The 24,396-nt window shown below is 58.4% G+C and overlaps 1 protein-coding gene across 1 annotated transcript in view; it reads right to left on the bottom strand.

Annotated features, from left to right (window-relative positions):
- LOC117644327 (flocculation protein FLO11) overlaps positions 1–24,396 on the bottom strand; it is a gene marked incomplete at its 3' end in the record, with an annotated part of 57,427 nt that extends 33,031 nt beyond the window's left edge. Inside the window, exon 1 of the mRNA XM_034383678.1 lies at positions 24,138–24,396. The remainder of the gene's footprint in view (positions 1–24,137) is intronic.

Here is a 24,396-nt window from a genome sequence, read left to right as displayed (position 1 = left end):
TCAACACGCCGTGAAATTCGAAAATGCCATGCTAGCGCATTGCACTGTGTCCTACATTGGGAAAATCTTTGAAATCCGTCATTGGTAAAACGTTCGTAGCAGAAAAGACGCAATAAAATTTAAATTTTTGTGGGTTGGCAACAATTTTCTCGGTGTCTGCGCCCTTTCGAAAATCGCGAGACTGAAAAAAAGAGTAGTCGCGCATTGAAACTGCCCCTTCATTGTTGCTGAGGTTGGATTGTTTGGCATGCTTCTAAAGGCTGCGGTTGACTTGTCATGTTTTCCTCAATTCTGTGACCAGCAAAACGGTTGGTTTGACAAACCGCACTCGCATTCCGTAACAAAGGTGTTCTAAAGGAAGGCCCAAAGAGTACCAACCCGTTGAGGGAGAACGATTAGCCGCCTTAGATTAGTGGCAGTGGGTGCCTAAAGTCAGCTAAAACCACGATTTCTACAAAATTTTTTACCGTTTCAACAAACTTTGCTGCAATACCGCCCCCAAAACTAAGGCGGCTAATCGAACTCCGTAACAAAGGTGTTTCAAAGGAAGGCCTAAAGAACACCCACCCGTTGAGAGAGAACGATTAGCCGCCTTAGATTAGACGCAGTGGCTGCCTAAAGTTAGGTCAAACGATGTTTTTCTACACTTTTGTTACTGTTTTGACAAACTTTGCTGCAATACCTTTCCCCAAAACCCAGGACTCCTTTTTATTGGTATTTCAAAACTTACTTTTAAACCAGTTATGAAACTGGGAACACCCTGCAATGCGATTAGCATTGGAATTTTTAAATCTTCGGAGGGAATGCTTGGTCCGCGCGGACTGTCCCAACAGCAGGGAGGACTGACACCGCGTCTAACCTACAAGCGGAGTGAAGAGTGCAGGACAGGGGTCACACACACACACACACACGTGTCGCAACGGCCGCACACATTAAGTGGAGGCACAGGCATTCTCGTGGGTTCACGCCGAGCGGGGTTCACCCGACAGACGTATGGACTGGGAGGGCAGTAGCAGCCAACTGCGAGACACACACAAAAAAAAGACTTTTCCGAGAAATGTGCCTGTTTTTCCGTGTCGATCCACGAGCGGTGTTGACGACAGTCACTGTGTCGGGGCGTATGGCGTGGTCCGCCCTGTGAGCCAACCCAAACTGGAGCAGCATTGGACAGTGGAGTGGCGACGCGAGATAGGGATCGAAGCATTTGCATGGCGGACACACGCCACGGCCCCCGCGGCCCGCGAGGCACGAACCACACAAACCGAAACACTGGCAAACTTTTGTTTTTCGACTTCGACCCGCTCTGGCACGTTGGCGGTGGTAATGGTCGGGCAGGTGGTTTCCAAAGCCTTTGCTTGGAGTAGTGTAGAAACCTCCAATCCAGGTTGGAAGCGACGACGGAGCGGCAGAGCCATGGCAGAGCACTGGAGTGTCGAGAGAAATAAGACGGTAATGTCGTTGAAATGAGGCGGCAGGCACGAACGCAGTGGCAGCCCGCCAGCAGACTCATTCGTCGCTCTGTCTCTCTCGCACCTACACGGGGACGCCCCTCGAGCGCGAGAGAGACAAGGCGACGAAAACGACTCTCAGTCTGCAGGCCGTCGCGCTAAATCGCCCAGGGGTGTGTGGCGTCCACTGCGTCCACTCGGACGGACGCCAGCAGCGGTGAGTCAGTCTCTGTCGCACGCTTGGGGATGCTGCGTGAGTGCGAGAGGGACAGAGCGACGAAGCGGTGTTAGGAGCCCGGGGCTACTGGCCGCGCGCGCGCCGTTCGAACCGAAAGCTGTCGAGCCTTGGCCCAAATCGGCGCTCAAGTGGCGCCTCTCCGTGGCGAAACCAACGACTAAAGTATCGGAATTCGCGCGGCAAAAAGTTGTCAAGTTTTTCAAATAATTTTTTCCCATTTAAATGTAGTACTGACCCTAGCTCGTCGTGCACTGATTCACTTCAATGAGGACAAAAAGTACAAAATTCAATTCAGGGTCCGTTTTTTTTAAAGAGTGGTAGTTGACTCGGCTGGTAAGACAACGGGAGCATCCAGCGCGAGCACATTGTTCACGGATCGCTCGTCCTGTCAAACCAGCTGTGGCATCACACAGGAATGACAATGGAAGGGGCGAGGTAATTAAACAACAACAACATAAATGTCAAATGGGGCTGAAGGGCAGAATGAAGACCTTAAAAAGATAAACACTCCGTAGTGAAAAATGGGGTGGGGGTGGGGGAGGAGGAGGAGGTGGTGGGAGGGAGAAGAAGAAGAAGAAGAAGAAGAAGAAGAAGAAGAAGAAGAAGAAGAAGAAGAAGAAGAAGAAGAAGAAGAAGAAGAAGAAGAAGAAGAAGAACACAGCCTTTCCCTGCGTCCGTCGGTCGGAACAGACGCGGTGTGTGGCGGGGCAAGGTCAAAGGAGTGGTGGCGACTGCAGTGGGCTGCAGTGACCGCTGCGGCCGCGGGCTGCCTCTGACCGCCACCGGCCGACACACGCCAAAGCGTAAAGTAAATAGCCTGCAGCCGTGCCGCCGCGCGGCGGGCCTTTCCGAGTGAGAATCACTGCCCGCCCCCTCCCAGTCCTTTCTCCTCCCAAATTCAAGGATGGAGAAGGGACGGAGAAAAAGGAGGGAAACCTTTCGGTGGTGGTGGTCGCACCGCGTGGTCAAGACGACGGCGGGACGGTCCGAGGGACGGCCGGCCAAGCAGTGTGGTGGTGACCCGAAACGGCGTCGAGCACAAAGCTAAGAGAATGGGCCGAGCATGTCAACGGCGATCGTCAGAAGGAAAACGAACAAAAGGGAGGAATATGAAAGCGGCCAAACTAAACACGTTAACGTTTTTTGTGAGCAGTACCTGCCGCGGCTAAGGGCAGGGTCGGGCGGGCGGCCTCCTCGCCGCCGCAGTGCACCAACCAGCAGCAGCGCCGCAGTGCGCCGCAGTGCGCCGCAGTGCGCCGCAGGCCGACGTGATTATATTTGGGAAGGACGCCGCGACTCCACTTCTTACGCCACACCTAATTGAATGAGCCGCAAAGTGCGACCCGCGCCGGGCCGACCCGGACTGACCCACCGACCCGCCGACCCACCGACCGCAGGTCCAGTTCGGGCGTCAGAGGGAGGACTCAAACGATCCGTCGTAGGATCGACGCCCGTCGTTTTCCCTGTGGGCGGCGGTGGTGGTGGCGGCGGCGGCGGTGGCGCGCAGGTGCCGCGTTGCGCCCAACAGGTCTGCGTCGTCGAAAACGCCTTGCGAAATTAGTCCCCGGTAGGAATGTCGATTGGTTATCGCGAGGCGTCATAATTTTTTTCGACAGCTAGTGCCACCCAACAGTGGGCGGATCATTTTACCATTTTAAACCAGATGGCGGCAACATGACAGCCAAATTTCGTGGTAACGCGACACTAGTGTCGGTTTCCTTTGAATGGATTGACCAGAGCGCCTGTCGCAGCGAGGGTAGGCCCACCCGCCACGCTTGGGTGTCGTCGGGTTGCCTACCTCCCAGGCGTCCGAACGCCTGCGTCGGCGAGGGTAGGCCAACCCGCCACGCTTGGGTGTCGTCGGGTTGCCTACCTCCCAGGCGTCCGAACGCCTGCGTCGGCGAGGGTAGGCCAACCCGCCACGCTCCGGTGCACCGTTTTGCCTATCGCGCAGGCGCCTCGTACTGAGCAACTCGCCGATTTTCCGCCGCGCAGTTCCTTTTTTGTCGGCACTCTTGACCGTGACTGTGCACAGACTCACTCTCGGAATGCGGCGGCGCGCGCAGGGCGTCAACACCCCGCGTCGTGGAGATACACCGCGACAACAGCCGCACTACGCGTTTTCCCACCTGCAACAAGAAGAACACGAGCATGAGGACGCTGTGCCGTACTTCCCACCCCTTTCACGTCAATGGCTGAATGGGCGTCGTGAGAGAGAGAGAGAGAGAGAGAGAGAGAGAGAGAGAGAGAGAGAGAGAGAGAGAGAGAGAGAGAGAGAGAGAGAGAGAGACTCCGTCGGACGGGCAGCGCAGATGAGCACAGTGGTGCGCGTACTCGCTCCCAGCGCACGCATGAATATGGACATGAATATGAATGCGTCTCTAAATCGCGTGAATTGCAATCCGACTCTTTCATTAGAAAAACGAGACGTCGCGAGGGAAAAGCGTGCGTCTCGGTGGAAACAGGCGCTGGGCACAGATTCAGTAGGTCAACACAAAAAAACTTTTACTTTATTATTATTATTTTTTAAATAAAGTAGAAAAGACGTCGGGATTTTTTTTAAAACTATAAAAGGTCTTTTTACAAGTACCAATGTGTTGGCTAACCTGCTACATCTTTCGCAAATGAAACATTTCCGCCTAGCAGGCTGCGCCAGGCTTCGCGCTGCCGCGGCGCCGTGCTCGCGCCCACCTCGCCCCGTCACTGCTATCGGACCGCAATCAGCGTAATTAGTCGCATCATCACGAGCATGACAATCAGATTCAGATTCATATTGCGCCACGGCAACAACAACAACACGTGTACGGAGTACTCCCAGTCGTTCGTCCACACTGCAAATCACTTTTATTATTTTCCTCTTTTGAGTGCATCGTTCCTCACAGTCCATTTCAGCCGGCTGAAAAATGAAGGTGGAGAATCGGCCCGGGGATCTAATGCGAGTGTGCCTTGTTATCCAGGCCACTCACACACACGCACACACACAGACGCCGAGGCTGGATCCAAACAGAAGTATTGTATAAGCAGTTGGTGCGTTGTCTTCCAGTGGTCCAGCTACACACAGTGTAGTCCGGCCTGGCTCTAGTCGGCCGGCCAAGCCTGGCCAAGCCACGCGGAAGACGGGCACACTGTCGCAAATATTTTGCAAACCGAGTGACATCATTTCCGAACCAAGCTTTTCCGTCAAAGCGTGCGCTCGAGAGACGGAAAAAGAATAAATAAAAGATCGATTCGGTCAGGCTAGAGGCGCCACTGCGGTTGAATAATCGGCTCCGGAGAACAAATCACAAAATAATTACTGGTGTGCTGCCTCATTCGCGGACAAATTATCGCAACACCTGTCCCACCCGGTCGGATGTGCTGGCTGGGCCGCCGCGGCCGCCGCGGGCCTGGGGTAGGGGTGGGGGAAAGTCGGGAGAGGCAGCGGCGGGCATGGCGGGGTGCTGGTGCAGAAACAAAACCGGCTTCGATCTATGGCCGGGCCGGGCCGGGCCGGCTGGGTCTGGGTCGGCCCGCCAGCCTCGCCAGCCTGCCCATGCATTGCCCGGCATGCGCCACCACAATGACCACACCACCACACTGCTGGCACTGCAGGCCGCTCGGATGACGGGGCCAGACCAGACCAGACGGGGACGTTCAACGATTTGGCTCAAGAGCAGCACATTGTCGCTCGCAGTGCACGCGCCACACGCGCGACAAACGGACGTGCACGACGCTTTAGTTCGCGAAGCGGCCGTCAAACGGCGCGCAAATGACCGAAACGTTTCGCCCCGTTTTTTTTTAGCTCACAAAAAAAGCGGACTTTTTCTTGTAACAGTGTATAGCCGCTTTGAAGCGATGCGTTGCCGTGCCACACATTTGTGCTCCTTAGGCGCATTCACTTTCATCCATCAGGCGGAGTGGTCGCATTGAAGGGTGTGGCCCGAAGCAACGGAGAGAGAGAGAGAGAGAGAGAGAGAGAGAGAGAGAGAGAGAGAGAGAGAGAGAGAGAGAGAGAGAGAGAGAGATGGATGGACAGTCGCCCTAGGAGACACAGTCTGGCAGGTGCACGGGCAAGGCGGGGCAGGGCGAGGCAGGCAGAGCGAGAGAAAGACCTTTCAAGTAGCTGGTTAAGTCATTCCCGGCAGATTTGTCCACGTCAGGTACAGAGAATAAATCAAGGGAGTGAGAGAGAGATAGAGAGAGAGAGAGCGTGGCGCCGCTTGGGCTCGGATTGGCGTCGTGCGAACGCAATTCGCAAACGGGACGAGAAAAATAAAGACCTCGGCAGGTGGACGCGACAGAGCGAGACAGAGCGCGACAGGCAGACACGCGAGTGAGAACGGCCGGCGGCGGCAAGATCAACAGCTAGTTTGTTGCCATCCAGGACCTACTTCAAGAATGCTCAAAGGCCTTTTTCTCCTTCAACTGTTTTTATAAATATTTTTCCTAAACTTTTAAAGTTTCTTTTCTTATTTCTTTTTAATTTTTCTGAAACTACTTTTGATTTTTTTTTTTGGCAACGCGGTATTTTTTTTGCCGGTGTAATGACACAAAATACGAATAGACCCCCCACACGCGCGCGCCTGAGTGTTTGTGTGTGTGTGTCCGCGTGCGTGCAGCCCTTCCGTGAGAGTGCACCAATAACAGACGACAAAGCGTGCCGCGTGTCACACAGTGTTTTGGCGCACAGCTGGTGGAGGCCGGAGGGGCAGGGGGGAGGGGGGGGGAGCTTTCTCTTTCCGCGTACGTGGGATTCCTTTCACTGAACTGCTCTGCTTGGCCGGGCCTGGCGGAGCCTGGCGGAGCGGCAGGGGAGGGGGAAGCTCAAGGTCGACGCGTTACCGCAGCCCGGATTCAAAAAAGAAGGAAGACCATCGGATTACGCGCCAAAACGGGGCGGTGGCTTATTAGCGCTACACCACGACAGGTTGTCTTTTTCTGTTTTCTTTTTGTTTTTGTTTTCCTTTTTTTCCGTAAGGAGACACCAAGAAAAATGATCTCGGTACGTACAAGACGTGCACGCCACTCAGGCCGCGAATGTGGCAACGGGTGGACGGACGGATATGAGTCTGGATCAAAATAATTCGGCCGACACACCCAAAAAAAATGTGACGTGGTGGCGCGATGCAGGGCATGCAGGGCGTCGTGGCGAAAGAACGACTGAACAAGCCGCGGCGAGCGGGACAGCGCACAGTGGGCCAGAAGACCGGCGCAGGCGGACAAAACTCTACGCGCGTTTTGAGCTCCAGAGTCGCGAAAATGGGACTCGAAGCGAACGTGTCACCCCACCAATGGATTGCTTCCCGAACGAGGAATCCATTGGTGGGGTAACACGTTCGGTTCGAGTCCTGCTTAGCGACTCTGGAGCTCAAAACGCGTCTTGAGTTTTGTCTTGTCCGCCTGCGTCGGTCGTCTGGCCCACTGTGCGGCGGAGCTTGAGCAGGAACCAGACCACCGCCACCGGGGCACGGGGCGGCCTGGGGCGGCCCTGCAGGCCTTGCAACAGCCGCGCTCCCAGCAGCTGGGTCCGAGCAGCGCCCCGCCTCTCTCGCACGCATGGGGCGTCCCGTGCGGGTGCGAGAGAGACAGCGCAGCGGGTCGGACTCGGCCCAGTGGCGGAGGCCAGGCGCGCTTCCTACATGCACCCCGGAGGCAGGCTGCTTGGCTTCGCCCTGGCTTCTCTCTGGCCAGCACCCCGCGCTGGTCACTGCCATCCCGGTGCTAAAGCCCCTAGAAACGCGAGGAATAACTTGACGTAGAGCCGCGTAACATCGCGGCGGTCCGTGGGAGATACCCGGTTTCGCCCGGACCGTTGGCAGGAGGACATGTTTCCGTTGGAAGCGCCGCCAATGAATTTCTCCAGCAGTCCTGCAGTGTCCTGCCAGCTCTTTCGCGCTGCACTTCACCTTGCATTCAGACGCAGGACACTGTTCGCTTATCGGCCAGGGTCCCGGCCGCCGACGTGGCCGCCGAGTGCACCGGGGAGATAGCGGCCGGCCGCGACCCTCACCGTCAAGTCCACTGGTCAGGCCGACCCCCTGGCTAGGCCTTGTAACACTTGGCCCTCCCCGCCCTCAAGAAGCGCACCGTGGAGCGCACCTCGCGGACGATAACGGAGACAAATGGACGAATGGCCGGAAGGCGACGTCCCTTCGGCCGGCCAGGGCTGCTGCTGAGAGCCTGCCCAAGCAGCGGGACGTCGCGGAGAAGACCGGTGGAGGCAGCAACGAGGAATCCATTGATGGGATCACACGTTCGGTTCGAGTCCTGCTTCTGGGTCGCCGGCGAAGAGCTGCGCAGTGTACCCGCACAGGCAGGCGCCGTCGGCGTCCTAAAAGGGTGCCGAGGCGGCTCCTGTGCGCCGCCGCGCCAAAGGCAATCCACGACCAATAGAAGAAGGTGCGACCATCTGCGTGGCTGCGCCAGGCTGCGCCAGGCCGCGCGGAACGTGATGTTTGCTTTGGGCTGCGAGTGACCTCACCCACCAAGGCACGCGCTGCATGCAAACGCACGTATGCACAATCTCACTCACACACACACAAGCACACACACACTCCTTGTGGCCGAGAAGGAAGGGTTGGATGCGACTTTGTTGTGTTGGGTCGTTGCACAAGTCGGTCTCCATCTCGATACACGTACGCGCGATTAATGACTTGATCGGCTAATTACTCTCCGGAGGAAAGTTGCCGTTGCCCAGCAAAGGAGCCAAGACATATTTCACGGCGAGACTCGAGATGCGCCGCTCCCATCCCATGCTCGTTTCATCGAAATATGCTTAGTCGCAGCAAGAAAATAAAGTGGAAACATTTTAATTTTAATTTTTTGCGATTTGCTTGCGGAATGTGACCCAAAGACCGACTCGGAATCAAAGCAGTGGCCGCCGCTTGGAATAAGGCAATCGCAAAAAAAGCAGCAGTCATGCTCGAAGCCTGGATCAATCCTCTGAACAAATCGCGCACATGCCGCGGGCATTTCTCTCTCTCTTTCTCTCTCTCTTTCCCGGGTCGACTTGTCACGCGCGTGACAGGACACACGTTGAAAGCTTGACGTGCACGCGTACGCGTAATCTGTGTACGTGTAAGTGCGTCCATGTGTGCATGTGTGTGTGTGTGCGCGCGTGCTGCCCGCAGACCCCAGAGCACTATTGGCAGTGGTTGGTTATTGGCAGTCGCCATGCGGCCGTGCGGGGCATCGCAGCAGCTGGTGTACCTGACGAGGCGACGAGCAGAAGAGGGGAGGAGCGGTGAAAGTGACCAGAGTTTACATTGGAGTGGCCTAGATCGGCGGCAGGGCAGCCTTGCCGGGCCATGCTGCCACTGGGCACACCACAGCGCGCCGAGCGTCACACCACTGACGCGAAGCCGCCCCGCCGCGTCGCCCAGCACACTTTGACTCCGACTGGTCTCTCTCTCTCTCTCACACACCCGTGGGGCGCCCCGCATGGGAGTAGCCCACATGCTGGGAACCGGGGACTGTCTCCCTCATTTGCCATGTCCGTGCTCCCGGTTTGGTCGGTTGGCAAATCAGTCTCGCGCAAACACTACAGTGTCTCAAACGTGATTCAAACCGGACGGTTTGCAACAGCGAGCGCGAGTATCATCGGGAATCTGTATCCTCGGATGCCATGCTGTAAGCACGCACACGCCCCCTCGGAAGCTCACACAGCTGCTCAGGAAGTTGTCTAACAGATGAGTACAACTCGCGGGTGCCTGCACTGCGCTGCGCAGTCATTTAAAAGGTACTCATGCTGCAGCGCTATGCTCGTAAAACAAAAGAGAGAAAAAACTTGTTAATTGAATTGCATTTAAAGTTACGGACTTCGTTACCGAGAACCACTTTTTTTTTCTAGTGGCGGCAACATTGTGCTTCGGAACAGCAAGAGCCAAAGACATTTCCACTACTTCAAGCCAGCGCGACCACCGCCGCCGCGCCGTGCCTCCAAAACGCATAAACACATCCTCGGTGGTGCTTTCAACACACATCACATCGTACCAAAAAAGGGATTAAAAAAAGTCAAGTGTGGCTTCGTGCACCCTTAATGAACGACGGTCCTTTCGCAAGGGATTGCTGGCAGGGCCGCTGAGTACGATACAGCTAATGGCTAATGCATTCTTTCTGCGCGGACCGTAATTCGGACGCGTGTCTGTGCGTCGCAGCGTCGCGTCGCCGCGCTAACTCCCTTTTAAGAGTGAGAGGGGAGGGGTGGATTACTTCACTGATGGCACGGATGGCTTGGCCTATCGGTGGCGTGGCGCGCAGCCTGGTCCAGATTCCCGCCGCAGCCGCGGGGCACGGCGAGCACAGCCGGCACGGCCGGGCCAAGCGACAGGTGCGAGTGAGAGGGGAGGGAGGGGGTTACGTGTGAGGAAAGGAGGAGCAGGTTCGTGCTTTTTATTTTTCCCAGTGCCACTAACGCTGGTGCCCGCGGATCCGAGTGCAACGGAGGTGCAACCTGGAAGTACGTCGCTGAGCAGGGCAGGACCGCGACGACGGGGGGTCCAAACGCGACTTGTGGTGTGCGAGAAAGTCCCGGACACCTCTCTGACGAACGCGTTTTAACTCATGTCCCGTCAAAACTAAAATCAGAGTAGCGGCGTCAGACAAAGTATTCAAGTAACCAATCTTGCGAGACCAGTCATAGAGTTCCAGTTCGGCGGTGTGCCGCATACGCACACTGGTTTCGGGGGCGGCGGACGGTACGGCGGCGTTGGGGTCAAGACGTTTCCCCCGGAAGCGGCGCGTCGGCGTTAACCAGGCTGTTGCCCCGGCACCCGGCGAAAGCACTTCCTCGCCGATTACGCCCTGATCTCGTTCATCCACGTGCGTCGTCCACAGTCCCGGCGGCCTAAGCGCGGCCGGCCGCGAGGCGGCGCGGCGCGCGCGGCGTGCCGCGAGTTTGGCGGGACCGACTAGACGCTGCTGCGGCCCCAGGCGGCCCCAGGCGGCCCCAGGAATGCCGTCACGCCGCTGCCACTTCGGCGAGTGCCTCGGCACTGCCTAATCCACGTCGCGGTCATTTTATGTCGCCGTTTTTATGGCCTCCAGACGGACACCTATATTACCTGCGTGACGTCACCACGGCTGTGCGTTATGGCGAGCGCGGCCACCGCCCCCTCCGGGACGTGTTCTTGTCCGCCGGACCCACCGGAAAAAGCGAGGTCCGCGGCCACGCTGGGCGACGCCCTGCCGGCCGCTAACAGTGGGGCAGCTCGGAGAAAACACAGGGTGCCGAATAGAACGACGGCGATCCGGAGTGGAGTGCCACAAGGCGGTGCGATGGGCGCTGGGCCGCACAGAGGGCCAGAAGACCAGTGCAGGCGGTCAAAATCCCGGACGCGATTTGAGCTTCAGAGTGGCTAAATGTGACTCGAACAGAACGTGAGACCCCACAAATGGATTGCCCTCCGAACGAGGAATCCATTGGTAGGGTGACACGCTTGGTTCGAGTCCTGTTTAGCGAATCCGGAGATCAAAAGGCGCCTAGCGTTTTGGCCGCAGGCGCCGGTCTTCTGGCCCACTGTGGGCCGCCCTGGCCGAGCCCGGTCCCTTTCGCGCCAAGTCCACATCACGCCTCGCCAGCCCCCAAAGCTTTCTCACGCCTCGCGCTCCGGAGCGGGTCCGGCCGCGCCAGCTAGGCTCCAGCTCGGCTCCAGCTCGGCTCCAGCTCGGCTCCAGCTCGGCTCCAGCTCGCCGCGATCCGCCGATCACTATGATCCGATGGCCGTGCCGATTAATTTTGGTGGGTCGGAAAGGCGCGCGGACCGGACGCGGCCGGACACGCCGATTGGCGGCAAAGTGAGCGCGGCGCGTGCCTCCGCCTGGTACACTGCCAGTCATTTTTATTTCTCAACTTCATGTAATTTTATCATTTAGTTTCAACTTTGGTCTTTCACGTTTAATAAAAATTTCGTCGGACTAGACCGCTTTGAACGCATTTCACACAGCCGATAGACGATACGCGTGATGGCGCGCAAACTGGGCGCGCTACTCAACTCCAGGCCGGCCGGCCGACACTCGATATCGCCTCGGCCATCGCCGATTTCCACTCTCTACGACTCTCCGCGCGCTCCGCGAGGTTACGCCGCGTCCCTGCATGCTCTGCATTTACTCCAGCCGCGCCAGGCCTCTCCGCCAGAGCACATCGACGGCCGATGTACACGCTCGCGAATAACCACCTGGTTTGGCGCGGTTACTTTTCGGTGGCCGCAAAACCGCGCCGTCAGCGGCCTGCGCTAGGGGCGCCGCTGGGCTGACGCACGTCGATGTAGGGTTGCCACCCGGACCAGGGCATGCCATGGGCGTGCCTGCGGTGTGGCGCCCAAATCTCTCCCTGATTGCCGAGCCCCATGTGCGGGCCCGTCGCTCTGTCTCTCTCGCACCCACACGAGTGCGAGGGGGAGGCCCCCCGCTCGGAATCAGTCTGCTGGCACTTCCGCGGCCGAAACTCTAATTAACGGTGGCGCGGCCGGCAGCACGGCCAGCGGCACGCCTCGATGCCCGCGAAGCATCGAGCCTCGGCGACTCACTTGGCGGGCGGTTGTGGCGCCCCAGGAAAGGACATCGCTCGCTCTCTCTCTCTCTCTCTCTCTCTCTCTCTCTCTCTCTCTCTCTCTCTCTCTCTCTCTCTCTCTCTCTCTCTCTCGGACAGGTGTGACCGCGTAATATGCGCTCCCTCCTGCCCCGTCATCAAACACACCTATCATGTTGGCGAGGCTTTTGTTTGTTTACTGCCCCCGGCCTCGCGGCTTCGCTGCTCCGCGGCTTCGTTAGGCCCTAAGAGTGTGGGTGCCTGTTGCGTCAGCGCGGCGCGGAGCCACGGCCGCGCCGAGCATGGAAGTCAAGAGGGAACCGACGGCCAGCGCAATATCCTTTAACACCTTTACAAGCAGAAGAAACATTTCCCTCTTTTTTTTCGAAAATTTAAAAGGCCACTGGAAACGCGAGCCTTTTGATCTCCGTGACTCCGGGCCGCATTCCGCCACTTGGAGATCCACGGTGACCCAACAAGGATGCCACCTCGCGAACGCAAACACAACAAAACGACAAGTTGGTCCGCTCGGCGACTGCCCCGCGATCCACCGGTTGCCTTGTTGGCCTTTGGACTGCAGACCGATTCCGAGGGTCGTATTCGCCGCTGTCTCTCTCGCACCCAAACGGGACGCCACGTGAGTGCGAGAGAGACAGAGCGACGAAATCGACTGCTGGAATCGGTATGCTGGCGGACTGGCAAAAGAGGTGCGATGATCGGCGCACGCCGCGCCGTGCGCCGTGCCGCCTCGCTGGCATGCCCCGTTGCGACAAAGGGGCTCTCTGCGACCCATTCCGTCACCACCTTCTGACCTTTCGCTATCAAAAACCCGTTCCGAGTAGTGTTTCGTCGTGTCAAGCCGATCAAGGCGATTGGCCGATTGGCGCGAGATAGCCGGCGTCACTTCCCGTCCACCGGGCCGCCCGACGACCGGCCGACCGAGCGGGGGACCCCCCACGGCCAGGACGTGCACGCACTACTCGTTCTTATTAACAACCAACTAGCGCACAGTGGGCCAGAAGACTGGCGCAGGCGGCTGAAACTCTAGACGCGTTTTGAACTCTGGAGTCACTAAATAGGACGCGAACCGGTCGTGTGACCCCACCAATGGATTCCTCGTTCGGAGAGCAATCCAGTGGTGGGGTCACACGTTCGGTTTGAACCTCATTCAGCGACTCAGGGAGCCCAAAGCGCGTCTGGGATTTTGATCACCTCCGCCGGTCTTCTGGTCCTGGCCCACTGTGGGACGGGACACTGTAGTCCATAGTAAAGTCCACTTCACCAAAAAATTTCCTGATTTTTTTTTTTTTGTGTTTTGGTCACAGCTGCAGTAGTGGGCATGATGGAAATGCATCCGACGGGCGGGCGGCGGCCGGCGGCGTGGCGCTAGAGCCGAGTCGGCGCCGCGTTGAGCAAGTCTCGCAGGGTTTACGATTGGCAACGAGGATGACTCGGGGGATCTTCTCGACCGGCAGAGGCAACAACGGCAGAGACAACGCGAGGGACGCCGACGGCGGCGTGGCGGCGTGGAGGCTCCAAGTTCGCGGCGCCGCAGTTATGTCACTGATTCCGTATGGACGTTGCGCGTCCGCTTCCTTCCACTCGGGTGCGTTGCCGGGCAGCGCGCGCGCACACACATACACACACACACATACACACACACACACACACACACTCACACACTCACACACTCACACACAGCCGGCAGACGCAACGAGAGCCGATTTCGGTGCAAGCCGCCCAGCGTCAGTAGAGTGTCGGCACTGCACCGAACGGTCTGCTGGAGACTTCGACGCTGGACTGGCGGCAGAGCACAACCTCGGCCACACGTCCAAACTTTTTGAAGTCAACTAAATTTTTTTCAAAAAAAAAAAACTATTGTTTTAGCGTGTAGGATGTGAGGGTGCGCGTGTGAGGCCGAGGCCAGGCCGTCCGGGGCGTTATGGTCCGCCTCGAATTAATGCGCGCTGCGCTCCGCTTTACTCGGCTCCGCTTCGATCCGCGCGTCCTTCCCTCTCATGCCTCTTCCCTCTTCCGCCGCGCAGCCAGCCTTCCTGTCGGCCTTTCACTCTTCGTTAAATATTTAGAGGCGCCGAAACCGCGACAAAATAAATTCCACCCCGCCGTGGCGGTCGTTATCGGCCTCGCGGGGGCCGTCCCGAACCAAGGAGGCGCGGCACAGTGGGGCAGAAGAACGGTGGAGGCGGTCGAAATCCCGGACGCGTTTTGAGCTCCAGAGTCGCTAAACAGGACTGGAACCGAACGTGTGACCCCACCAGTGGATTCCTCGTTCGGGGAGCAATCCATTGGGGGGGGGGGGTCACACGTGCGATTCGAGTCCCATTTAGCGACTCTGGAGCTCAAAACGCGTCTAGGATTTTGGCCGCCTCCACCGGTCTTCTGGCCCACTGTGCACTGCGTTCGTCAGTCAGGAAGACGCACGCCTCGAGCTTGCGCGCTTCGAGCGTCCATCGCCAGTTCATGACACGTTTATTACTGGCTGCGCGAAACAGGCACTCGGTTCGGAGAAAACGGCCCTTGTTGACCCTTGGTAGCCGGTAGCGGCTGGCCGGGTGGGTACCAGTGGCCAGTACTACCTGGGGCCAAGTAAAGTGCCTGCACTGCCTGCACTGCCGGCACCGACACTGCTAAACTGCCCACGACTCGTGGGTTCCGCGGGGCTACGGCCGTGGCGCATCCCACCGCACACATTGCACTCGCACACAAACACACACGAACACACACACAGGCACACACAGGCACACACACAGAGCCATTCATGCTGCAGTCTCCGAGTTTCCGCACTGCCTTTTCCAGCGGCATATTCGCTACGTCGTTTGCGGGGCAGTGTAGCCGAAGTGAAATTTTACGTCCTCGGTGGAAAGAAACAAAAAACTTTGACAAAGAGACGCGCTCCTTGATTGCAACGGCAGTGGCTTTTATTTTGTGGGATCGAACCCCGACGCGTCCGGCGACCCGCGGGCGGGGCGGGGCGGGGCGGGGCGGGCGGGCGGGGGCGGGGGGGGCGGGCTGCAATGCGATTCATCGCTCACTGCCCATTGTCTCCCACACGTCCTTCCGACTGCCGCGCTGCCGCGCTGCGGGCCGCACCCGAACGGTGGCTCTGTCTCACTCGCACCCGTGCGGGACGCCCCGAGAGTGCAAGCGAGACAGAGCGACCGGGTTTTGGAAAGCAGCCCGCTGCTCCACCGGCACCGGGACCGACGCCCCGCGCCGCCATCGCGGTGCTTCGCCAGGGGGCGTGGGCGTCGCGGGGGCGTCGCGGGGCGTCGCGGGGCGTCGCGGGGCGGTCGCGATGCGTGTGAATCTTGCGAGCCCCTCCTGCCGCCGCGGACGTGAGTACCCAGCGTACTGGCCGGCTAATAAAAACTTTCGTTTTCTTTTGTCTCCCTTTTTTTTCGGCCCGGGCGGCGCGCTGACCCTCCACTCCACCGGAAGGCCCTCGTTCACCGCCCCCGCCAAAAAGCCGCCTAGTTTGCTGACGCACGTCGCCCTGGGCAAAAAGGGCAGTGGCGAAAAAAACCGCGGCCGCGGGCGGTGCTCGAACCCGGGTCGCGATGTCGCTTCCGGCCAGCAGTGCCACGTTCCCACGCTTCGGGAGACACGAGCATTTCCCTCTGGACGCAGGGAAATGCCGGTCCAGGCCAGAGGCCAGGCCAGGCCTCGCTCTCGGGACGTCCTTCCGCGGTGTCAACCAGTGTCGCGACGACGCTGACATTTGTATGCCGACGAGCTATGCCTCCAATGCAACGCCCGTCCCGCGCACACTGGCACAGCGACACGCTGCGCGGAAAGGACACTCGACACACCTCTCGCCGGTCAGCTTAAGTCTCGTCTCTTGTTCCGCTTTTTGTAACGGGAAAATAAACCAAAATACTGCAAAATTCGCGATTTTTTTCATTCATTCATTTTATTTTTGTTTCTTTGATGTGGTTGCTGTGCCGTCACGTTGCGTGCGTCCGCGCCTACACGTCGCCAACCCCATCATAAAGTCATGAAGCGGCGGCAGGATCGCAGACAGACCACACCCCGACGGACACAGCAATCTCGTTGTCGTGGTCCGCCTGGGTGGAAAACAAACCTCTTTACTTCTCATGAATTCCGGCCGGCTCTTTGGTCTTTATCTGGGGTCCACTTTCGCGTGATCGGACTGCTGCGGTCTTTGTAGTGCCGGTCCGACCCGCGGAGAAAAAGGAGGGGGGCACTGGACGCATTTATTTCCTGCCCCGCCGACCCCTGGCGCTAATGGAGGCAAATTGGAGCGCCATTTCACCCGGCCGGACAGTGCCTTTCGCCAAGTCGTGGGTTCGAATACCGAACGGATAACCTTCTTTTTTTATACTTTATCATTGACTAATCTTCTTCCGGGTGTATACATAATAATCTGTCACCGCCGCCACGTGTTCGCACGCATGCAGCTGATGCTTGAGGGCGTTTGAGGTTTCCACACGGCGTCGCCACAGCGTTGTTGTTGTTGTTGTTGTTGGCGCGTATTGCACTGGATGGGCGCGGCCCCGGGGGGCACGCGAACGGACCGGGGGCACTGAAACACGGACAGGGAAGGCGCGGAGGGAAAGACCATGTCAAGCTGGGCTCCGCCGAGTCGAGCCGGACCGAGCCGGAACGAGTCAAGCCCAGTCAAGCCGAGTCGGACCGAGCCGAGCCGGCAGGGAATTCGTGTGAAACGAAAGGCGGGACCGCGGCGGGGCGGGGCGGGGCGGCGCACGCTTTCGCTAGGGCTGTCGATATAATCCGCTGTTTTGGCGCCCCAGCTCCAAAGTCGGCGTTAAAGTCACTCGGAATCACCGCGCCGTGATGCCATGGCCGCCTTGAGAACGGGACCTGACACTCTGCCGGTCACACTCGAGGAATCGAAGCGAGTGGCGTGGTCGTTGCCGTGCACACGCATGCACCCCGGGCGCGGCATGCCTTATGCAAGAAAGACGTGTTTTTTCGTTCGTTCTTTCTATTCTTAGAGACAACCATTTTGTCTCGTAGTCACGGAAACCACACGAACGCCCGGGCCATGTTTGGGGTAAGTGCCATGACGGTGCGGTGGTGCCGCCCGTCGGCCGAGTCTCAATGCCGAATCTCGATGAGCTCAGTTACTCTGCGAGAACAGCTTGACCGCACCCCAGCAACGAGATCTCACCTTATTTGGTGTTCTTTTGTCCGCTTTTTATCCAAATCTTTTTTTTTAATTTGAATAATTACGTCATTTGAAAAAAAAGCCCAACCAAAACCAAAAATTTTCTGATCTTCCACGTGGCTCCGCCATGGCTCCGGCTGGCCCCTCGCGGGGAATTCCATGCCACGCCGAGGGCGTTCTGGGCGGCTAAAGCGGAGGCAAAGCGGAGGCCCTCCGCATCGGCTGCACAGTGGGCCAGAAGACCGGAAAACTCTAGACGCGTTTTGAGCTCCAGAGTCGCTAAATGGGACTCGAACCGAACGTGTGACCCCATCAATGGATTCCTCGTTCGGAGAGCAATCCACTGGTGGGGTCACACGTTCGGTTCGAGTCCTGTCTGGCGACTCTGTACCTCAAAACACGTCTTGAATTTTGGCCGCCTCCACCGGTCTTCTGGCCCACTGCGGGCGGCATTCATGGCCAGGGGCGGCCAGGGGGTGGGCCTGCGGTCCGCGGGGCAGGGCCGTGCCGGGGCGGACGCACCACAGCAATGCGCCCGGCCCGGCCCGGCCGCGGCCCGTGGCTGCCTTGGCTGCCAGCTCGGCCCGCCCCGCACGCCTCTGCTTGCGTAATCGGCGCGGTCTTGGCCAGGGCGGAGCGGCAGAGCCCAGGGCTGCCCCCGGACAGTGGCTTTTCGCCGCTTTCCAGTGTGGGGGCACCGAGTGCCACACACGCGGCTCGCTGACAGATCCAAGGGCGCTCACCGCGCCGTGTTGTTGAGTGTTGAGTGCAAGGGGAAGCCGCCAGAACGTTATTTCTGAATGCCATAAGGCAAATGAACGCGCCTTGATTCCCAACCGCTTCAAAAAAACTCCTCATTCCAGAGGTACGGCACACCAACAAGCTGCACCAGGCTGCGCTCCAAGTAGAGTGCACTGTACACAGCAAAGTGGCGTTGTGTGCGGTGGCGGTCTTCGTCTGTGCGGGGCCCTTTGACCCACCGCAGCGCTGGCTTTCTGACGGTGTACCCGTGACCCACATGTCAGCCCTAGGCTGCCCTAGGCACGCAGCGCGCCATGTACAGACAATACCTTCACCCTATACCGACCGGCCGACCGGCCGACCGCCGTCCAGACGTTTTTTTCCTTCCCCCTGAGCGCTGCCAGCGCAGCACGCGACCGACACGGCGCGCGCAAAAACGAGGTGTTTCTGTAAATGGCAAGGATCGGCCCCCTGCAGCCCCCGGAGCAGCGCGGCCGCTACTTCTTGCAGTGGCGCGGCGGGGCGGCGGCGGGGCCCTGGCGGCACGCGCGAGATATAGGCAGCTTGGCGTGCGCGACACGTTCGGTCGCCGCGTCTCTCTCGCACGCCGCGGGACGCGCCGTGAGAGCGAGAGAGACAGAAAGACGAAAACGCGGTTCGGAGTCATCAGGCTGTGTCGGCCCCCCCAGCGCGTGGGCCTGTCCCTCCCTCGCACCCCCACGGGCACGCACAGCGAACGCGCAGCGAACGCACAGCGAGAGCGAGAGAGAGACACGGCGACGTCGAGGACCACCGCGACGAGGAATCACTCTGTGGGTCTAGCGCCATCGCAACCACACTAATTAATCGCAGCTCCACTGCACTGTGAGTTTACAGGGTGTGTGCGAGTGGTTAGCTTTCGCAAAGCGCGGCAGAGGCGAGCTCTGTCTCTCTCGCGTCCCCAACGATGGCCCCCGTGAGTGGGAGAGAGACAGAGCGACGAAAGCGCTTTAGGAATCAGCCTGGAGTGCCTCCGATCGCTGGCGCGACTCCACACCGCGCCATGCAATGTAAAAATGAAATACTCGAAACGAGACTCGAAACGAGAAACGAGCGTGGAGCGTTTAATGTGCGCTAATCACTGCGCGGGACGCATCCAGCATTTTATAGAACCGCCTTGCCTCCACCACATCTGCTTGACTCCGGCCGACTACGGCCGTGCGGGGACAAAAAAAAAGAAGACCGACAACAGTGGGGGAGCCGCAGGCCGCAGCCAGAGCAGCACGATTGAGTGCACTATGAGTGAATTGGTCAAGGCAAAGACCGCACGACAGAAGGTCTCTGTTAATCACAGTTTTTTTTGCGAGAAAATTGTTTAAAAGTCTAGCTTTGTGGCCACGTGACTATGGCTCTCTGGGATGACAACTGAACGAGCCTCCATAACCCGCGTGACCCAGTGTGCCCCCCTTCCTGCGACGCCCTGCAACGCACTACGCATCGCCGGGCCGCGCCCGCTTGCTTTATCTAACGACACATTGTCTGTCTCTGTCGCACGCGTCGCACCTTGCGTCGCACGGCCAGACACCCCACTTGCCCCACTGCAAATAAAGTCGCGAGGCGCGGCTCCGCCTTGGCTCCGGCGGTCCAGTTTCGGAGGAGCGCCGCACAGTGCACTGCACAGTGGGCCAGAAGACCGGTGGAGGCGGCGAAAACTCCAGACGCGTTTTGAGCTCCAGAGTCGCTAAATGGAACTCGAACTGGACGTGTGACCTCACCAATGGATTGCTCTCCGAATGAGGAATCTATTGGTGGGGTCACACGTTCGGTTCGAGTCCCATTTAGCGACACTAGGGCTCAAAGCGCGTCTAGGATTTCAGCCGCCTCCACCGGTCTTCTGGCCCACTGTGCCGGAGGGCCTCAGAGCGAGAGAGACAGAGAGAGGCGCCACAAGCGGGGCTAATGAGTGATCAACAGGCGCTGTCTGGAAGAAAGCGCGACTCGCGGCTTTTGGCTGGCGGCCTGGCGCTGGCGGCTCTTGGCCGGAACCGCGAAAAGTGAAATGACAGATAGGCATCCCGGCCGGTCTCCCAGTCGGTCTGCCAGTGGCGCCACCACGCCGCCACTCGGCGCGTCGCGTTTATCACGTGCCTATCGGGACCGAGACGGCACGGCTGAAAAGACCAGCTTCAAATTTCCGAGTCTGTCGGGAGGAATTTTTTTTCCCCCAGGGTGCGTTCTAATAGCTTCCGTTCGCGGAGCCGCCTCTCCATCCGGAGGCCCAGCTCCGCTTCGGCGCCCCACATGCAGAGCGTGTCTAGAGTGCCGGGAGTTCAGGGAGTGCCGGGAGTTGGGAGTGCCGAGAGTGCCGGGAGTTCTGGGAGTGTCGAGAGTGCCGGGAGTTGGGAGTGCCGAGATGGGAGTGGCGGAGAGCGTCATCGTTAACCTCCACGCGGACAGCGGCAAACTAGCGGCCGGCTGGCCGGCGCGGCCGGATCGAACAGAAGCGGCGTTTAGTTGTTTTCTCCGTCGTCCGTCCGTCCGTCGCGCGGCCTTTAATGACGCCCGAGGCGAAACTTTGCCAAGGACTCATCCTGCAGGCCGTAGGCCGTCTCTGTCGCACTCGCGGCGCGTCCCCCGGGGGTGCGAGAGAGACAGAGCGAGACTCCTCAGAATCGCTCGGCTGACCCCGGCCGCCCCGGCGACCCCGCAGCCCTCGGCCACCACTGCAGTGGCGTGGCACGGCGTGGCACGGCGTGGCACAGTCCGGCAGGAACGGGGCGTGGCGGGTCCTTTGTATTCCAATAGGGAGATGCCCTTGCCGCGCCGTGCCGTGCCGAGCCGTGCCGAGCCCACTTAGGCCTCCCTCGGTTTGTTTCCGAGATTCCGTCCCATTCCCCGATCTCTCCATTATCGCTCACCAGCAGACCGATTCCGAGAGTCGTTTTCGTCGCTCTGTCTCTCTCGCACTCATGGGGCGTGCCGTGTGGGTGCGAGAGAGACAGAGCAACGAAAACGACCCTCGGAATCAGTCTACAGCCACCAGCCAGCACGTCCTCACCGCCGGTTAAGTAAAAATAAAACAATGATAATTTTTTTTCTTTTAAATGCCACTAAAATGAATATGCACGCTAGTCACATGGGCCGGGCCGGGCAGGCTTGCGGTGGTTACGACAGAGGTAGGTTATGGCAGCCGTCGGCCCACTCAGGCAGCAGCAGACTGATTCCGAGAGTCGTTTTCGTCGCTCCGTCTCTCCCGCACTCACGGGACGCCCCGTACGGGTGCGAGTGAGACAGAGCGACGAAAGCGACTCTCGGATAATCAGTCAGCCGGCGGCCCTCCACACACCATAAAATTCGGACCAGGAAGGCCCAGCCATGCATGCGCTGCACAAAAGAGGAGCTGCACTGGAAAAAAGGGGGGGGTAAAGAAACTGCTTGCAACCAAACTGCTGCGCTAAAATACCGCCCAAAATTGCAAAAGATATTTCTTTATGGCTAGTTAACTATTTGGCAGAAAAATGGGAATCAGTTGGGGCAGATGCATGCAGCGCGTGGCGTGCAGGATCTCCACGCAGGAGCCGAGTGTCACCCGTTTGCAGGCCACTCGTCTAGCCGGCGTCCCTTTCAGGCCGTCCAGGCCGGGGACTTCCAGGCCTTCCAGGCGCCGGAGAAGTCGGCTGGAGAAACGCAACAAAACATGCGAGGGGACGGACGCCACGGCGGCCACGGCGGCACGGCGACGGCACAGACGCAGCAGAGTCCGCTTCCACCGGCAGCACGGCCATCATGCAGTTGGAAAAGCACATTACAACGCACCGGGCTGTGTGCGTGTGTGTGTGTGTGTGTGCACAGCACACCAACATGTAAAACGACCTCCGTGAGCTTGACTCAGATGCCATTGCCTGGCTACGCGTCGAACATCATCGTCGGCCTGGCGGGCCTTTCTACCCGGGCTGGCCATCTCTTTTAATTTCTTATTCACTCACTCTCATTCATACAGACGCGTCCATTTCACCCCAATTTCGCAACCGGCGCTGCCACAATCTAAAAGCCAATTCCACGAGTCATCGCCTCAAATAGAGCGGAACGACTCGATAAATTAACGGATAATTTTTATCGTTATCGCCGCTTGAAACGTTTTTTTTCTCTCTCTCTCTCCTCTGCTCGCGTAACGGCGCGGCGAGCCGTTTTTACGACGGTCGCCGACGCCCAAGGGCTGTCATATCGGTGACCGTTAGTGTCGCCGCACCGCACGCACCTCGCGTCCACGCCGCTTCCTGCCTCCCTGCCTGTCCGCAGCACCGCAGGGGCGGATCCAGGGTCCCCCAAGGAGGGGGTCACGCTGCGGTTTTTGCCCCGGCAACAAGCAGTTGCGTTTGCCTACCTTTCGGGCGGCCCAACTCCTCGAACCCAAGGAGGGAGTAGGCTCGGACTGGCTCCCAAAAGGCCCCAGCGGATAAGACCGCTAAAGGCCCCCGATCGACATTATGTTTTTACCCTACATGACCAACTTTGTGAGGCTACCGCTCGCAAACTAGTTGCGGTCAATAGCCTTCCCGATACAGGGCATGAAAGGGTAGGGTCTTAAGAATACTAGGACGTCGAGGGAAGCCTTTTACGACGACTAGATTGGACACAGTGGCCACCCAAAGTCAGCAAAATCGGCAAATTTCCGAGATTCGACCACTTTTTGACCAACTTGGTCGGAAAATCGTTGCGGTCAAAGCCAAAATCGTTGTGGTCAACGTCTTCCCGATACAGGGCATGAAAGGGTAGGGTCTTAAGAATACTAGGACGTCGAGGGAAGCCTTTTACGACGACTAGATTGGACACAGTGGCCACCCAAAGTCAGCAAAATCGGCAAATTTCCGAGATTCGACCACTTTTTGACCAACTTGGTCGGAAAATCGTTGCGGTCAAAGCCAAAATCGTTGTGGTCAACGTCTTCCCGATACAGGGCATGAAAGAGCAGGGTCTTAAGAATACTAGGACGTCGAGGGAAGCCTTTTACGACGACTAGATTGGACACAGTGGCCACCCAAAGTCAGCAAAATCGGCAAATTTCCGAGATTCGACCACTTTTTGACCAACTTGGTCGGAAAATCGTTGCGGTCAAAGCCAAAATCGTTGTGGTCAACGTCTTCCCGATACAGGGCATGAAAGAGCAGGGTCTTAAGAATACTAGGACGTCGAGGGAAGCCTTTTACGGCGACTAGATTGGACACAGTGGCCACCCAAAGTCAGCAAAATCGGCAAATTTCCGAGATTCGACCACTTTTTGACCAACTTGGTCGGAAAATCGTTGCGGTCAAAGCCAAAATCGTTGTGGTCAACGTCTTCCCGATACAGGGCATGAAAGAGTAGGGTCTTAAGAATACTAGGACGTCGGGAAGCCTTTTACGGCGACTAGATTGGACACAGTGGCCACCCAAAGTCAGCAAAATCGGCAAATTCCGAGATTCGACCACTTTTTGACCAACTTGGTCGGAAAATCGTTGCGGTCAAAGCCAAAATCGTTGTGGTCAACGTCTTCCCGATACAGGGCATGAAAGAGTAGGGTCTTAAGAATACTAGGACGTCGAGGGAGGCCGTTGGCCGCACTAGATCGGACGCAGTGGCCGCCCAAAATCAGCGAAAACGGCTACTTTCGGAGGTTCAGTCACTCTTTTTTTGACCAACTTTGTGACGTTACTGGTCCCAAACCCGAAGGCCCCGGCAGATTTTTCTGCCTGTCTGCCCTGGCCAGCCCGAGCTTGGGAGGGAGTAGTTACCCCCATTTACCCCTCCCCCCTCTGGATCCGCGCCTGGCTGTCCGAGAGTCCACTGCAGTTGCTGTTTCCTCGCACCCCTTGCTTTCCGCCTCCAACTCGCGGTGCGCCTCTTGGCGACCTCAACGCACGACGCAGTCTGAAGGACCGCTTTGACAACCCCTCCGCTGTAGCGTCTGCTCTGGGCCCCAAAGCAAGAGGGAGCCACCCTGCCCCAGGGGGTATATAACGCGTTGACTAGGGTCCTCCCAAGTGCGAATGCCACCGCCGTGACGACAACCCTCACCTTGCTCGGCGACTTCGCTGCTGGGGGCGACGCCGGGCGATGCGACGAATGGCGAGACAATCCGAAAAGTTATTCACTGGCGTCGTCCGCTGGGCCGCGTCACGCGCACATGCTGCACTGGTATCACTGAATCACTCTCACTCACTCACACACACTCTCACTGCAGCCCGGGGCTAGCAGCGCCACTCCACTGTCATGTCGACGGCGACGTCGCGGGGCTTGGCGGTTGGTGGCGGTGCCGCCTCGGGGGGTTCGGGGG

This window comes from Thrips palmi, unplaced genomic scaffold (genome assembly GCF_012932325.1).
Source record: "Thrips palmi isolate BJ-2018 unplaced genomic scaffold, TpBJ-2018v1 HiC_scaffold_18, whole genome shotgun sequence".
NCBI classification, from domain to species: domain Eukaryota; kingdom Metazoa; phylum Arthropoda; class Insecta; order Thysanoptera; family Thripidae; genus Thrips; species Thrips palmi.
This window is presented reverse-complemented; position numbering and strand designations above follow the sequence as displayed.